Below are 15,587 nucleotides of genomic sequence, written 5' to 3'. Positions count from 1 at the left end.
TGTTGAATGTCCAAGAGAGAATTTTGAGAGACATAAAAGACAAAATATATATAGTATATATTATATATAATATATATTACGTGTGTGTGTGTATACGTACCCTTGTGGACTTTCAGTAAAAGTCTCAACTGAAACTCTGTAGGCTGCAATGGATTGGCAGTAGGTGTTTAGTGTTGAATGGAGAAGATCTCCAACTGAGAATAATCTTTTATTATTATTATTATTATTATTATTATTATTATTATTTATTTTGGATAGAGACAGAGAGAAATCAAGAGGGGAGAGGGAAGGGATGAGGGAGGAGAGAGGAAGAGAGACACCTACAGCACTGCTCCACCACTTATAAAGCTTCCCCTCTGCAGGTGAGGACCAGTGGCTTGAGCATGGGTCCTTGAGCACTGTAATATGAACATAAATGTTCTTCTAAATGAGCCATCACCTTACCCCTTCAACTGAGACTATTCAGGGCTGTGGTCCAGGAAGTGGCACAATAGATAAATTGTTGAACTTTTAAGTATGAGGTCCCAAGTTCAATTCTCAGCAGCACATATACCAAAGTAATGTTTGGTTCCCTTCTCTCTCTCTCTCTCTCTCTCTCTCTCTCACACACACACACACACACACACACAAATAAAATCTTTAAAAAAATTATACAGGAGCTACATGCAAACTTGGAATATAGTTCTATAGCAAATATATTATTTTGGCAAAAATGGTCTGCAGCAAATTTTGTTTTAGATAGCAATACTAAGGTCTATATCTTTTCTAGTCTCACTGAAGATGATATTTAAATTGTAAATTTTGTGAGGAAGATACCACAATGGTTATGCAAACTGACTCTCATGCCTGAGGCTCCCAGGTTCAATTCCCCACACCACCATAAACCAGAGCTGAGAGGAAAAAAAAAAAAAAAAAAAAGAGCTGAGCAGTGCTCGGGTTAATATATATACTAAATTATAAATTTATACATCATAATTATTTTAGTTTATTATTTATTGGATAGAGACAGAAATAAGAGGGGAGAGAAGAAGAGAGACAGAGGGAGAGAAAAGCAGGAGGGAAAGAGAGAAGAGGGTGGAGGGGGGGAGACCTACAGATCTGTTTCATGACTCATAAAGCTTTCTCCATGTAGGTGGGGACGAGGGCCTTGAACCTGGGTCCTTGTGTATTATAACATATATGCTCAACCAGATATGTCACCGTCCAGTCCCTCATCATAATTTCCCCCACCCCCTCCCACCACAGAAATTATACAAATGACTAAGTATTCATATAACTCAATTAACTTTTAAATTCTCTTAATTATTCCAATAAGGCAACTAAAAATCAAATGACGTAGAAGTACACTGACACAGAATCATCCTCTCAGGTTTCAAGACTTACGTATATGAGAAATGTGAGGTATCTATAAAATACTTATTTATAGGGAGTCGGGCGGTAGCGCAGCGGGTAAAGCGCAGGTGGCGCCAAACTCAAGGACTGGCAAAAGGATCCCAGTTTGAGCCCCCAGCTCCCCACCTGCAGGGGAGTTGCTTCACAGGCGGTGAAGCAGGTCTGCAGGTGTCTGTCTTTCTCTCCTCTTCTCTGTCTTCCCCTCCTCTCTCCATTTCTCTCTGTCCTATCCAACAACAATGACATCGATAATAACTACAACAATAAAACAACAAGGGCAACAAAAGGGGAATAAATAAATAAATAAATAAAATTTAAAAACTTATTTATAAATTATTTATTTATTTATAATATTTATTTATAAAATAGTATGGTCGGCTCACAAAGGGCAAATACTATTTAAATGTAGAAAAGCAAGCCCATGCATAGTGATATAGAAGATTTCAAATAATCAGTATTCACATCACTTGGGTTTGATAACCTTGAAACTATTTTTTCTACTAAAATATCACAAATTTTAAGACATTCTGTAATGTTTATGCCTTATCTGGGTATTGTCATTCTACTTTTTCAAGCTTCTTAAAAACAGTATCTCACCAGGGAGGCAATAAGTTAGAATGAAATCTACTGGGAAAATTCTGCATTTTCTCAATGTCTACAGTTTTTACACAATTCCAGATGTTCAGTACATTAATAATGCTCTAAATCAAAGCCTCTTTTTGAAACTTTAGAAAGTGCAAATTGCATTAAGACTGCTTTGCCCTTATTAATGGTATTGTTACAATCCAGTCCTCTGGAAAATGTTTTTTGGCATGTATTTAACTTATAATATTGCCATTTACCCACTTTAATAGCCAGTATTCAAGTCTTAATGCTTTTAATAGACTTGCCTAAACAAACTACCATCTTTTAAAATTTTATTCACAAAATTTACTGCATAGGTTAAATGTGTCATGTTTTCTATCTGAAGATAACTCTTTACTATTCATTTCAAGGAGTCCTAATACTTAAGCAATGTTCAATTTCATCCAGTTGCTAGGTACATATGAGTGGCACGTGTTAGGAATGAAATACAATTGGTTTTAAGTAAGAGAAATGCAAAAAAAAAAGTATTAGTGTTCTTTATAACTTCAAAAACTACAGTAAAATAGGTATATCCTTATCTTGCTATATCCAAATGTAAAATATGAGGAAGCAAAAGAACAATTTCTTTGGCAAAGTTGGGGGTCTCACCTTTCTGCTTTTTCATTCAGATAGAGAGGTAGAGACATTGCAGCATTGGAACCTCCTCTCATGTTACAGCATCTGTCATGTGGCTTAAACCTGAGCAGTGTGCATGGCAAGAAACACACTATCTGGTGATTTTTCTTTCCAACCCTGAAACATTAATTTCTATTAAAGCAACTTCCTAGGAGGTAGGCTAGGGGGTTAGAAATAGCTTACATGTAGATAACATGCATCTCCCCACGTGCAAAGTCTTGTTATTTTCTGGGCCTTGGGAACTTTTATTTTTCACTTTAACCTCAGAGAAAAACAGACAGAAGAAAGGTACCGGTGATTCAACTTCCGGAGGCGGAGCTACAAGCAGCAGATCGCTTTCTCTCCTCTCCTCTCCTCTCCTAGATCAACTAGGAATACCAAAGGAGACCACCCGGGACCAAAACAAGACAGGACTAGAATGACCACAGGAACCCAGTAAATCACTGGTGAGTACAAACACGTGTGGCTGGTGACAGAGAGGAGAGAGGGGCCTAAGGAGAGATTAAGTGACTGCTAACAGTTCAGCAGTTTATCAGTGGAGACACCACCTCCAGTCTACTCCACCAACAAGGGGACAGCTGAAGGGAGGAGACGACTCCCCAGAGACTCACCAAGTGCAACTCTGAGTCTCCATTGCTACTACCCTCAGAATCTGGAGCAGCAACAGGGAGGGACACCAGGGGACAGAGATCTAACCGGGGAAACTAAGAAGAAGACCTATACCTCGGTGGCATAGCTGAGGGGCTGTGAAAGTCTCTTTGCATAACCACTGGATTATCTCTGCCACACCCTGCTTTATCTCTTGGTCAGGAGTCAGTGACTAAGCTAAGAAGCCTACTGATAGTTTAAAAGCCCTCAGGATCCCATAGCCTACAGGGAAGGGAAAAAAAAAAAAAAAAAAAAGAAAGAGGCTTTTAAACCACTGAGCTCCAACTCAGGGACTGAAATAACTGTTAACTTCCACCACTGTGAACCCTTTAATTAACTTACTTAGACACAAGTCAATCCAGGCAATAGTGATCAATAATTTGAAAAGTACTGATAAAGGAAACTCATAACATAATATATAAAATGGTTAAAACAACAAGAAAAAATAGTGGAGACTCGAACCAGGACAAGAGTCCAGCTAAAAGTCCTCCAGAGGGTGAAGCACAAAACAACGAGTTCAACATCCAAACATTAGCTAAGGAAATAATAACAGGAGTGAGTAAAGAATTTGAAAAAATTGTAATCAGAAATGCAGGAACAACAAATGAGAATATGGAAGAAAATACTAATTATCTCATGGTTATTAGAGAGCTGAAAGCTGAAATCGCTGAGCTAAGAATGCAACTAGCTGAACAAGCTAAAACAGTATCAGAGCAGGGCAACAAAATAGATGAACTCCAGAAAACAGTAGAGGGGAGAGAGAATAGAATCTATGAGGCTGAAGACAGAATTAGCAAGATTGAGGATGAATTAGAGACAACTAAAAAAGAAATAAGAGATCTCAAAAAGAGATTAAGAGATGCTGAAAACAACAACAGAGTCCTATGGGATGACTTCAAAAGAAAGGTACCAGGGTACCTCTCCAGCATTCAGGGAGCTTTCCTATATACAGTGGATGCCAGAGGTTCAAACCTGGGACCCTGTGCATGATAAAGTGTGGGCTTCAGCAGGTGAGCTATCTCCTGCTCCAACTTATTGTTCTATTCTAATAACAATACACGATGATATATGTGCATAATAAACACTAAAGTGCTGAAAAAAATGGAATTTAAACAATAACTCATAGCCTAGAAGGTGGCCTCAAGTTTTGGGTTCTTAAGCAGAAGATCCTGAGTTCAGTCACTGGAATCACATATGCCAGAGTAATACTCCGGGATTCTTTCTCTCTCCCTTCTTCTCTATCATTAGTAAATAAATATTTTAATGTTTTATTTGTTTATCTATTATTTATTTATTTTTCATGAAAGTACATAGAGTGAAAGATACAGGAAGAGAGAGAGAACAGAGCACTACTTAGCTTTGGTTTATGGTGATGGTGGTACTTGGGATTGAACCTGGGACCTCAAGCATGATGCTGACTCCGCATCCCAAATAAATATTAAAGAAAAAAAACAAAAGGGAGTCAGACAGTAGCGTAGCGGGTTAAGTGCAGGTGGCATAAAGCGCAAGGACTGGCGTGAGGATCCCAGTTCAAGCCCCCGGCTCCAAACCTGCAAGGGAGTAGCTTCACAGGTGGTGTAGCAGGTCTACAGGTATCTATCTTTCTCTCCTCCTCTCTGTCTTCCCCTCCTCTCTCCATTTCTCTCTGTCCTATCCAACGAGGACATCAATAACAACAATAATAACTATAACAATAAAACAAGAGCAACAAAAAGTAATAAATAATTTTAAAAAAAACCCTCATTGGGGTCAGGAGGAGGCACCTAGTTAAATGCACGTTACCATGCACAGGGACCCAGGTTCAAGCCCGCTTGAACCCACCTGCAGGGGGGAAAGCTACACAAGCAATGAAGCAGTGTTACAGGTGTCTCTGTCTCTCTCTCTCTCCCTCTCAACTTGTCTCTGTCCTATCAAATTAAATAAAGTGAAAAAAATTTTTTAAACTCATTTATTTCTTTATGATTATCTACATATAGCTTTTTGAAATCTCTTAAAAACAGTAAAAACTCAAAAGTTACATATATATGAAACAAATAGTTGGCTATTTGATTGTATGTCTAACAAAGGGACTTTTCAAAGCTAACCCAATTACCAAATAATGTGATGATAACAGTAACTATCCAGTCTTCTCAAACCCTAAGACAGCAGGAACCTCACATTTCCACTATAGAGCCTAAACTTCCCCCAGTCCTGGGACCCTAGGGCAGGGCCCACTTTCCCGTATACTTCTCCCAATTCTTATCAAATAATATTGCATCCGCTGATCACAACCTAATCAACGCAGCGAGTGCCACCCCAGCATACTTCACTTCAGACTGTGTCCAGAGACTTCAAGTGTGGAACGACAACCCTTCAGCTTCATCACTCGGGTGAGACCTTTCCTTTCATAGTATTCTCTAATTCCATCCCAGGTGGTTCACTTCCTAACAAAGTCCCAAAACCTAGATATAGACCAGGTTCCAGGAGATAGAGCATATGTTCACAGGTAACCATAAACTAGGGCAAATATATACCTGAAAGCAGTAGTACACTAGAGTTTGCAGTGAGTACCCCCCAACACTTCATCTCCACTATTCCAACCTTTGGGTCCATGATTCTTCAACAATTTGTTTGGCTTTGTATGTTAACTCTCTTTTTAGCCACCAGGTTCCAGATGCCATCAGGATGCCGGCCAGGCTTCCCTGGACTGAAGACCCCACCAATGCGTCCTGGAGCTCAGCTTCCCCAGAAACTCACCCAACTAGAGAAAGAGAGAGGCAGACTGGGAGTATGGATTGACCAGTTAACACCCATGTTCAGCGGGGAAGCAATTACAGAAGCCAGACCTCCCACCTTCTGCAACCCACAATGACCCTGGGTCCATGCTCCCAGAGGGATAGAGAGTGGGAAAGCTATTGGGGAGGGGATGGGATATGGAGATTGGGTGGTGGGAATTGTGTGGAGTTGTACCCCCCACATCCTATGATTTTGTTAATGTCTTTTTTCTTAAATAAATAAATTAATTTTTTTAAAAAGCCAGATCAACCTAAAAAATAAATAAATAAATAAAACACAAATTTTGATCGAGCTCCTGGCTCCCCACCTGCAGGGGAGTCCCTTCACAGGTGGTGAAGCAGGTCTGCAGGTGTCTATCTTTCTCTCCCCCTCTCTGTCTTCCCCTCCTCTCTCCATTTCTCTGTCCTATCTAACAACGACGACATCAATAACAAGAGTAATAACTACAACAACAATAAAAAGACAACAAGGGCAACAAAAGGGAAAATAAATTTTTTTTTAAATATTTTAAAAAACACAAATTCTGAAATTGTTGATTCATCAACAAAGTTGGTTCATAAATGTCTGAAGTCACCACTTGGATAAAATCATTTTGCTACACTATAGTTAAAAAAATACTGGTTTAACAAGTATTGGTTTAAACCTAAATGAATACAGATATTCCACCCACACGTGTTAATGTTTCATCCCTTACTTGAATAGACTGATTGTAAAGGGAAAGACTCGTTTTATTTTCTTTCTCTCTGTATTTATTTATTTATTTATTTATTTTTTAACCAAACCACTATTCTTGTTTACAGTAGTGCAGGGGATTCAATCTAGGAGCTCAGAGTCTTAAGTGTGAAAGTTGTGCTCTGACTTCTCCATCTTGAGATTATTATATATGAAATAAAGTGTTTAAAATATAAAACCTGCTCTCTAGGAGGTGGTACAGTAGCTGTAAGTTTTAACATAATCACATGAGGTCCAGATCCCTAGCATCACATGTGCCAGAGTGCTCCTCCTTGCTCTCTCATGTAAACAAATAAATATATCTTTAAAAAAAAAAATAAAAAATAAGGGCTGGATAGTGGCATACCCAGTTGAGAATGTTAAAGTGTACAAGGGCACAGGCTAACACCCACAGTGCCCACCTTCAGGGGGAAAGCTTTAACAACAGTGAAGTGATGCTACTGGTCTCTCTATCTCTCCCTCCCTCCCTCCCTCCACCTCCTTCTCTATCTTTCCCTTCCCTCTTGATTTCTACCTCTGTCCAATAATAATAATAAAAATTAAAAAGTAAAGGAACAACAAAGGTTGGGACTGCCCCACTCTCTAAAGGGAGGCTGGGTCAACATATTCTGCCACTCAAGGAAGACAAGTCCTGCAATGAGTGCAGCCTAGAATGTTTCTAATTATGACCATGGAATGTGAGCTCAAACATACAGGGATACAGAGGCTACACAGGCTCCTATGCTGAATATGGGCCCCAGATCAGATCAATAGAGTTTACAGTTGATGGTATTTATACACTCTTCCCATATCTGGGAGCTACTCAAGCTCCGATCCAGCTTTCTAGTCCTATTTTCAATTCTGACACCATCTCCACAGACAGCACCTTTAACGCACATGTAAGTTAGCTGTTGGGCTCAGGCAAAAATCAGTAAAGTCATGGGCCCCTTGAAATATACTTAAAATAGACTTCCTAGCTTATTCTAAAATGGAATCTCTTCTGCTATATTCTTACCTTTAAGTTCATTACTATTAAACAATTTGTTCTGCTTTACATATTAATGCTTTTCAGCTGCTAAGTTGCAGATGTCACCATGATGCCAACCTGACTTCTCTGGGCAGACAACCTTAAAAATGTGTCCTGGAACCCTACCTCTCCAGAGCCCTGCCCCACTAGGGAAGAAATAAACAGGCTAGAAGTGTGGATTGGCCTGTAGACACCCATATCCAGTGGAGAAGCAATTACAGAGGCCAGACCTTCCACCTTCTATACCTCAGAATGACCCTGGGTACATAGGGGGCACCTTCCAATGGAGGGGATGGGATGCGGAACTGATGGTGGGAACTGTATGGAGTTGTAGCTCTCTTGTCCAACGGTCTTGTCGATCATTATTAAATCAATAAAGATAAAAAAAAAAAAAGGAAGAAAAAGAAAAGACATTGTATCTAACAATTGCCATAAAAGCCAACTGAAATCCTTTATAGTTCTAAGATATATTATGGGATCTTAGTTGATATTTGTCATATATCTGTAAGGAACTGGGCTCAAGCCCATGGCTTCCAAAATGGGGAAGCTTCATGAACAGTGAAGAAGTGCTGCAAGTGTCTCTGTCTCCCCTTCTAGCAAAAGATAACAAAAACAAAAGAGGGGCATCAAAGCTAAGGTACTAAATATGCACACCAAAATGAAAAGTCCAATGGAAGAAAACAACAAAATCAGAGAAAGTATGCAAGAAGCCGTAACATAATTAGAGACATAAAGTAGACAGAAGCTGAATAAAAAAGGAAAAAAGAACAGAAGAGACCATGAGCAAAAAAGATATAAGCCAAGGGTCAAAGTGGTTGGTGAGCTGAAAAACAGAGTAAGGAAACTGATAACTAAAAATAAAGTAAATGAAGACAATATAAGGGGGCCAGGTGGTGGCATACCTGGTTAAACACACACATTACAGTGTACAAGGATCCAGGTTCAAGCCCCTGGTTCTGCAGGGGGAAAGCTTCACAAGTGGTGAAGTAGGGCTGCAGGTATCTCTCTGTCTCTTTCCCTCTCTGTCTCCCCCTCATGTCTCAATTTCTCTGTTTCTATCCAGTAATAAATAAGTAAAATGTTAAAAAAAAGACAATATAAGATAGTTATGATCAACAAGAGTGATGACTATTTTTAATTGTATTTATAAAAAGGAAACACTAATAAAACCATAGGATAAGAGGGGTACAACTCCACACAATTCCCACCATCAGAACTCCGCATCCCACCTCCTCCCTTTATAGCTTTCCTATTCTTTAACCCTCTGGGAGTATGGACCCAGGGTCATTGTGGGATACAGAAGGTGGAAGGTCTGGCTTCTGTAACTGCTTCCCAACATGGGCGTTGACAGGTTGATCCATATTCCCAGCCTGCCAAGAGTGATAACTTTTATACCACAGGGAAGACATGAAGGGTAGAAAGGAATAGAATTGCTTTTAATTTTTAAAATAATAATAGCGATTATTATTTTCACCAGAGCACTACTTAGTTCCGGCTTATGTTAGCGCCAGTATTGGGACCTAGGAGCTTCCAGCATGAAAGTATATCCAAAAAGATAACCATTATGCTAGCTCTCTGGCTCCAGATTTTTTTTTTTTTTTTGGCTTGTGCATGTGATTTATTGTAACGATTTGCCTTCACAATCCACTATATCTACAAGCCATTTTATTAATTAGCAAAACAATTCACATCACTCAACCTCAGCTCAAACCAATGCATAAGACATCTTAAGATAATGGTGACTAAGACAATGGACAGTCTGACTGCTTTCAAATCTGTCCTATTCTGCCCATCTTCCTTAACTCCTTCAATCTGTGTCACTGTCACTTGAAATAAGATTGATCCAGAAGTTGGCAGGTTACATGGTTCCTTACTGAAAGTTTTTCTTGCTAAACAAGTTATGTTTATGAGGCCAACCTCTCCTTCACATGAGTAAGTGCAACCCAGGTCTAGCACCACTACCTGGATATTTGTCAGAAAAAAACTTCAGTTCAAGCTGAGCATTCTAAATGTATTATAAACCCATTCCTGTTGAACAAGAGGACAACTGAACAAACAGAAAAGATTTAATCATTTTTATTTTTCTTCTTCTTTTATTTGTTTGTCTGTTTGTTTATTTATTTATAAAAAGGAAACATTGACAAAACCATAGGATAAGAGGGGTACAACTCCACACAATTCCCACCACCAGATCTCCATATCCCATCCCCTCCCCTGATAGCCTTCCCATTCCCTAACCCTCTGGGAGTATGGACCCAAGGTCATTGTGGGATGCAGAAGGTGGAAGGTCTGGCTTCTGTAATTGCTTCTCCACTGACCATGGGCATTGACAGGTCGATCCATACTCCCAGCCTGCCTTTCTCTTTCCCTAGTAGGGTGGGGCTCCGGGGAAGCGGAGCTCCAGGACACATTGGTGGGGTAGATTTAACCGTTTTTGAAAAAACAAACTAATAGCTGGGCTGAAACCATGATGCCCTGACAAATGATGTCATAACAGAGCAGTGCTACACCACTCTGGTTTGGGTTACTGTAACAGCATCTGAATTTTTATTTAAAAAAATAATAGCTGAAATTTTCCTTCAAATTGAGTAAGACAGATAAACAAATTCAAGAAGCTCTAAGCATTCTCAACAAAATAAGCTCAAATCTTAGCATCCAAGACACATAATCAAATGGCAAAGATTAAAGAAAAGATTTTTTAAAAGAAAACTTTAAAAGCTGCTAGAGAAAAGGCAAAGAGTGACCTATGTGGGAATCCCCCATATGACAATCATTTAATTTCTCAACAGAAACTGTAAAAGTCAGAAAGAAATCATTGGATAAATTCTAAGTTTTGAATGGAAAAGACCTCCACCCAAAAATAGAGACTTATCTACGCAATAAATCAGGTTTGAAGGTGTGATATAGAGCAGTTCCAACCAGCAAATGATCCTATAAGAAATGCTAAAAGAGCTTACAAAAAAAGGAAAATGTTGAATGATTTCACTCATATGAGGTAAATAAAGCAAACAAGGGAAAACAAGCAAAGTCACATGAAGACTGAAATGCGGGAGCTAGTTGGAAGGGTAGAGGAAGTACAATAAATAGTCTTTGGTGTAAAAGACTACGGGGTTTGGAGCGGGGGAGAACATAGGTTCAAAAAGGATGATAAAGGACTTAGTGGATGTTGTATTGTTATATGGAAAAGTGGCAAATGTTATGCATGTAGAAACTATTGTATTTACTGTCAAATGTAAAACATTAATTCCCCGATAAAAATAAAAAATAAATAAATAGTCTTTGGTGGAGGTAGATTGGTACTTGGGTTGTGGGTGTGCTGTGGTAACATAATTTGAAGAGATATGAAATTGTACTTCTAAAACATATGTACTTTTGCAAACCATGGTGACCTCAAAAACAAAGTTTTAAAAAGTTATAATTAAAGACTGAACAGAAACATCTGCATCTAAGAGGCGCTCATACCTGAGGTTCTAAAGTCCCAGATTCAATCCCTCACAATAATTTAAACCAGAGCTGAGCAGTGCTCTGGGAGAAAGAAAGAAAGAGAGAGAGAGAGAGAGAGAGAGAGAGAGAGAGAGAGAGGGGAAGGGAGGGAGGGAGGGAGGAAGGACTGAAGGATTGCATCTTATTCCTCATCTAATATTCCATGATAAATGCAAAATAATCCCTCTGGGGAAATGGCTGTTGCATTTTACTCACAAAGATATAAAAGAAGGGGCTGGGTGGTGGTGTACCTGGTTGAGTGCACATTATTACAATGTACAAGGATCTAGGTTCAAGGCCCCAGTCCCCACCTGCAAAGGGAAAGTTTCCCAAGTGGTGAAGCAGAGCTGTATGTGTCTCTCTGCCTCTCTCCCTCTCCCTTCCTCTCAATTTCTGGCAGTCTCTATCCAGTAAATAAATATAGTGGGGAAAAAATGTAAAAAGATGTAGAAGACAAACTATGTGATATAAAAATAAAAAGATCCAAATTGCCATTTTGGCCCCAAAGAGTCTCTTCAAAAAGCAATTTAGAACTAATTTTTCTCTTCATAAATTTTAGACCTTCTTCCATCCATAAAAATGATCTCAGTTTCAAAGCAGTGGTGCTACTAGTTAAATGACAATAGACAGTCAAAATCAAATTTATGTTAATGGAGAAATACTATGCTTCATGAAAGCATGGCAATTTATAATAACTTTAGAAGGTTCTCAAAGAAATGTTGGAGAGAAATCTAGAATGACAACTTTCTCACTTTTATCCTTACACAAATGCTGTTTACAACAAAAGTAAATTGGTTTCATTTCTCTCAGCTAAAGATTTAAGTTTTGAGTAAATTACCCATTCTAATTATCTAAACATTTAGAGAAAAACTACTTAGGACTTAGATGTGTGGTTTAAAAACTTGAAATTTCTGGGGCTTGGGAGATAGCATAATGGTGACGAAAAAACCCTTCATGCCTGAGGTCTAAAAGGTCCTAGGTTCAGTTCCCAGGGCCACCATAAGCCAGAGCAGTGTAGTGCTCTGGAAGAAAAAAATAATAATAATAATTGAGACTTCTATGTTTTCTATGTTTGTTGTATACAACCATTTATTTTTATTATTTTTATTTATCTATTGGATAGAGACAGAGAGAAATAGAGAGGGAAGAGGGATAGAGAGAGGAAAAGAGACAGAGAGATACCTGCAACACTGCTTCACCACTCATGAAGCTTTCCCCCTGCAGGTGGTGACCAGGGCTTGAACCTGGGTCCTTGTGCACTGTAAAACACTTATTCAGCCTTTACATTAAATTCTTTCAAGTAAGTTAAGATGAATTCCTCAACTATAAACTTTTTTTTCTGCAACTTTATTACTATTATCCTGTAGGTGTAGAAGGTGATACTCTTCACTCCCATACTTAACACTAGAAATCTACTCACATTTCATACCATCCATGAAAATACTGACACATCTAGGATGTTTCCCCACTTCAATGAGTCAAAAACTATTTTTTCTTTTTTTTAAGTATTTTATTTATTTTATTTTTGAGAGAGATGCAAAGAGAGAAAGACACAGAGAAACACCAGAGCACTGCTCATCTCTGGCTTATGGTGGTGTGGGGTATTGAACCTGGGACTTCGGATCCTCAGGCATGACAGTCTCTTTGCATAACCACTATGCTATCTAACCCCGCCCCAAAATTATTTGTTTTAAGTCTTAAATTCACATCACATTTCTTTATCTTTTTAAGATTATTTTTCGATTATCTTAGGAATTTGTAAGTGTACTTTTACATCACCAACAAACTGAAATCTTCTTGAAAAAAAAAACATATTCTGGGAGTCAGGTGGTAGTACAGCGGGTTAAGTGCAGGTGGGCAAAGCGCAAGGACCGGCATAAGGATCCCGGTTCAAGCCCCTGGCTCCCCACCTGCAGGGGAGTCGCTTCACAAGCGGTGAAGCAGGTCTGCAGGTGTCTATCTTTCTCTCCCTCTCTGTCTTCCCCTCCTCTCTCCATTTCTCTCTGTCCTATCCAACAATGACAACATCAGTAACAACAATAACTACAACAATAAAACAACAAGGGAAACAAAGGGAATAAATAAATATTAAAAAAAGAAGCGATAACATTCTTTTTTGGATCTTAATCAGATTTTAGCACAGTCTATTGCACAAAACACGCATTTGGGAGGTCTGGGAAGTGGTGCAGCTTTCCATGTACAAAGACACAGGTTCAAGCCTCTACTCCTTACATGCAGGGCAGAAGCTTCACAAGACATGAAACAAATCCTGCAGTTGTTTCTTTTTTTCTCCCTGTGTCCCCCTCCTCTCTCAATTTCTCTTTAGCCTATCAAATTAAAAAAAAAAAAAAAAAAGGAAAAAGTGGTCATGAGGAACAGTGGACTCGTGTGCAGGCACCAAACTCCAGCAACAACACTGGCAGCCAAAAAATATATAATAATATTTCCTCAATAGTTCAATAAATAAGATTAATATGAAGTTACTAGATTTCCCAGAAGTCTTAGATATAATACAAACGACGCAAAAGGAAAAAATCACAAAGTAAATAATTTGGGTATTAAAAAAATTTAAATTATATTAAAAGTTCCTTTTTTTTTTTTTTGCCTTGAGGGTTATTGCTGGGGCTCTGGGCCAGCACTATTAATCCACTACTTCTGGTGGCCATTACCCCCTCCCCTTTCTACTATACTTGATAGAACAGAGAGAAATTGAGAGGGGAGGGGTAGATAGAGAAGGAGAGAAAGATAGACACTTGCAGACCTGCTTCACGGTTTGTGAAGCATCCCCCTGCAGGTGGGGAGTAAGGGCTTGAACCCAGGTCCTTGTGCTTGGTTGGTGATATGTGCACTGGGTGTGCCACCACCCAATCCCCTAAAAGGTCCTTCTCTAAGTAAGGAAGTTAAAGACAGCTAGCAAAAAAATCTGCTCATATGTGGAATATAGAGAACTGAAACACATGAATTTGGGAAAAAAAATAAAATCGCCAAACTGTCTCTTAAGACTTTTTTTAGCGCTATGGTGGTTATTGTTGGAGGTGACAGCACAGAACTTTGATAGCGAGTATAGTGTGGAGTTACACTCAGTCATCTTGTAACTCCATATTCAATCACTAATAAAGTTAACCAAAAACAATAAAATCAGTAAAAGTTATGAAAACAAAAAAATAAAAGTTCTTCCTCAATATAAACATATTGAGTAAGTATTAAAGTATAAATACATTAGAATGTATAGATATATGGTACAAGTCACAGGCATGTTAGGTTGTAGTTCTGAAATATCTTTGATTTTAGACATAATTAAAAAATCCTTGAAGAAGGAGAGTAAATATTCATCTATGTATATGACCCTTCTTCAACAAGTATTTATGGAAAATTTATGTATCGGTCACAGTGCCTTTACTTGACTACATTCCCAAATGTCATTTCAATTTAGTTAACTAACCTAAGTTAAAGTAGCAAATACTTATCTTAATGGGTCTGGCACATAAGAGAAAGTTTCACATGAAAGAAAAACTGAGACCAATCAGAACACCACTCTGCTACATGTACCATTGGGGATCAAATCAGGAACTTCAGGCATGAAGTCTAATGCTCTATCAGTTCGGCAGTCTGCCAGCAACATGAAATATTTTGAGAGATGTAAGAAGTTTCTTGGATCTGGAGCAAGTTGAGAAAAAAAAAAAAAACTAACTGGGAGATAGACAATGCACAGTATTTGCATGTGAGAGATCCCAAGTAGAGTACCTGGCACCAATAATAGCTAGGACTGAGCCAAGCTCTGGTTAAAAAAAAAAAAAAAGGAAATTAATATAAGTTCTCAAAAGGAGGGAAATTACAAAATCTCTGTGTCTATTAATATGTATATTTCCTTCACCTTATATTTTATTTTGGCTCCTGGTAGAATTTTATGAATAATAGACCTAACATATTTCAAGATAATGATATGGGATAATTCTTGGTAAATTAAAAACTAGTTTAAAAGCTTAAGGGCTTAGTTTTAAACATACATGTTTTTAAAACTGTAATATAGGCATAATGCTTTCATTCTACACTCACAGTGATAGTGACCCAGGAGGTAGTGCAATAAATAAAGCTTTGGATTCTTTTTTTTTTTTAATTTTTTTAAAAATATTTTATTCATTTTTTAAAAATATTTATTTTATTTATTCCCTTTTGTTGCCCTTGTTGTTTTATTATTGTAGTTATTATTGTCGTTGTTGTTGTTGGATAGGACAGAGAGAAATGGAGAGAGGAGGGGAAGACAGAGAGGAGGAGAGAAAGATAGACACCT

At 38.3% G+C, this 15,587-nt stretch overlaps 1 protein-coding gene across 2 annotated transcripts in view; it reads right to left on the bottom strand.

Annotated features, from left to right (window-relative positions):
* BRIP1 (BRCA1 interacting helicase 1) overlaps positions 1-15,587 on the bottom strand; it is a 144,166-nt gene that overhangs the window by 61,109 nt on the left and 67,470 nt on the right. The gene's annotated exons all lie outside the window — the stretch shown is intronic.

This window comes from Erinaceus europaeus, chromosome 12 (assembly GCF_950295315.1).
Source record: "Erinaceus europaeus chromosome 12, mEriEur2.1, whole genome shotgun sequence".
Classification (NCBI taxonomy): Eukaryota; Metazoa; Chordata; class Mammalia; order Eulipotyphla; family Erinaceidae; genus Erinaceus; species Erinaceus europaeus.
The sequence above is the reverse complement of the archived record's forward strand: the minus strand, read 5'-3'. Positions and strand labels throughout refer to the sequence as shown.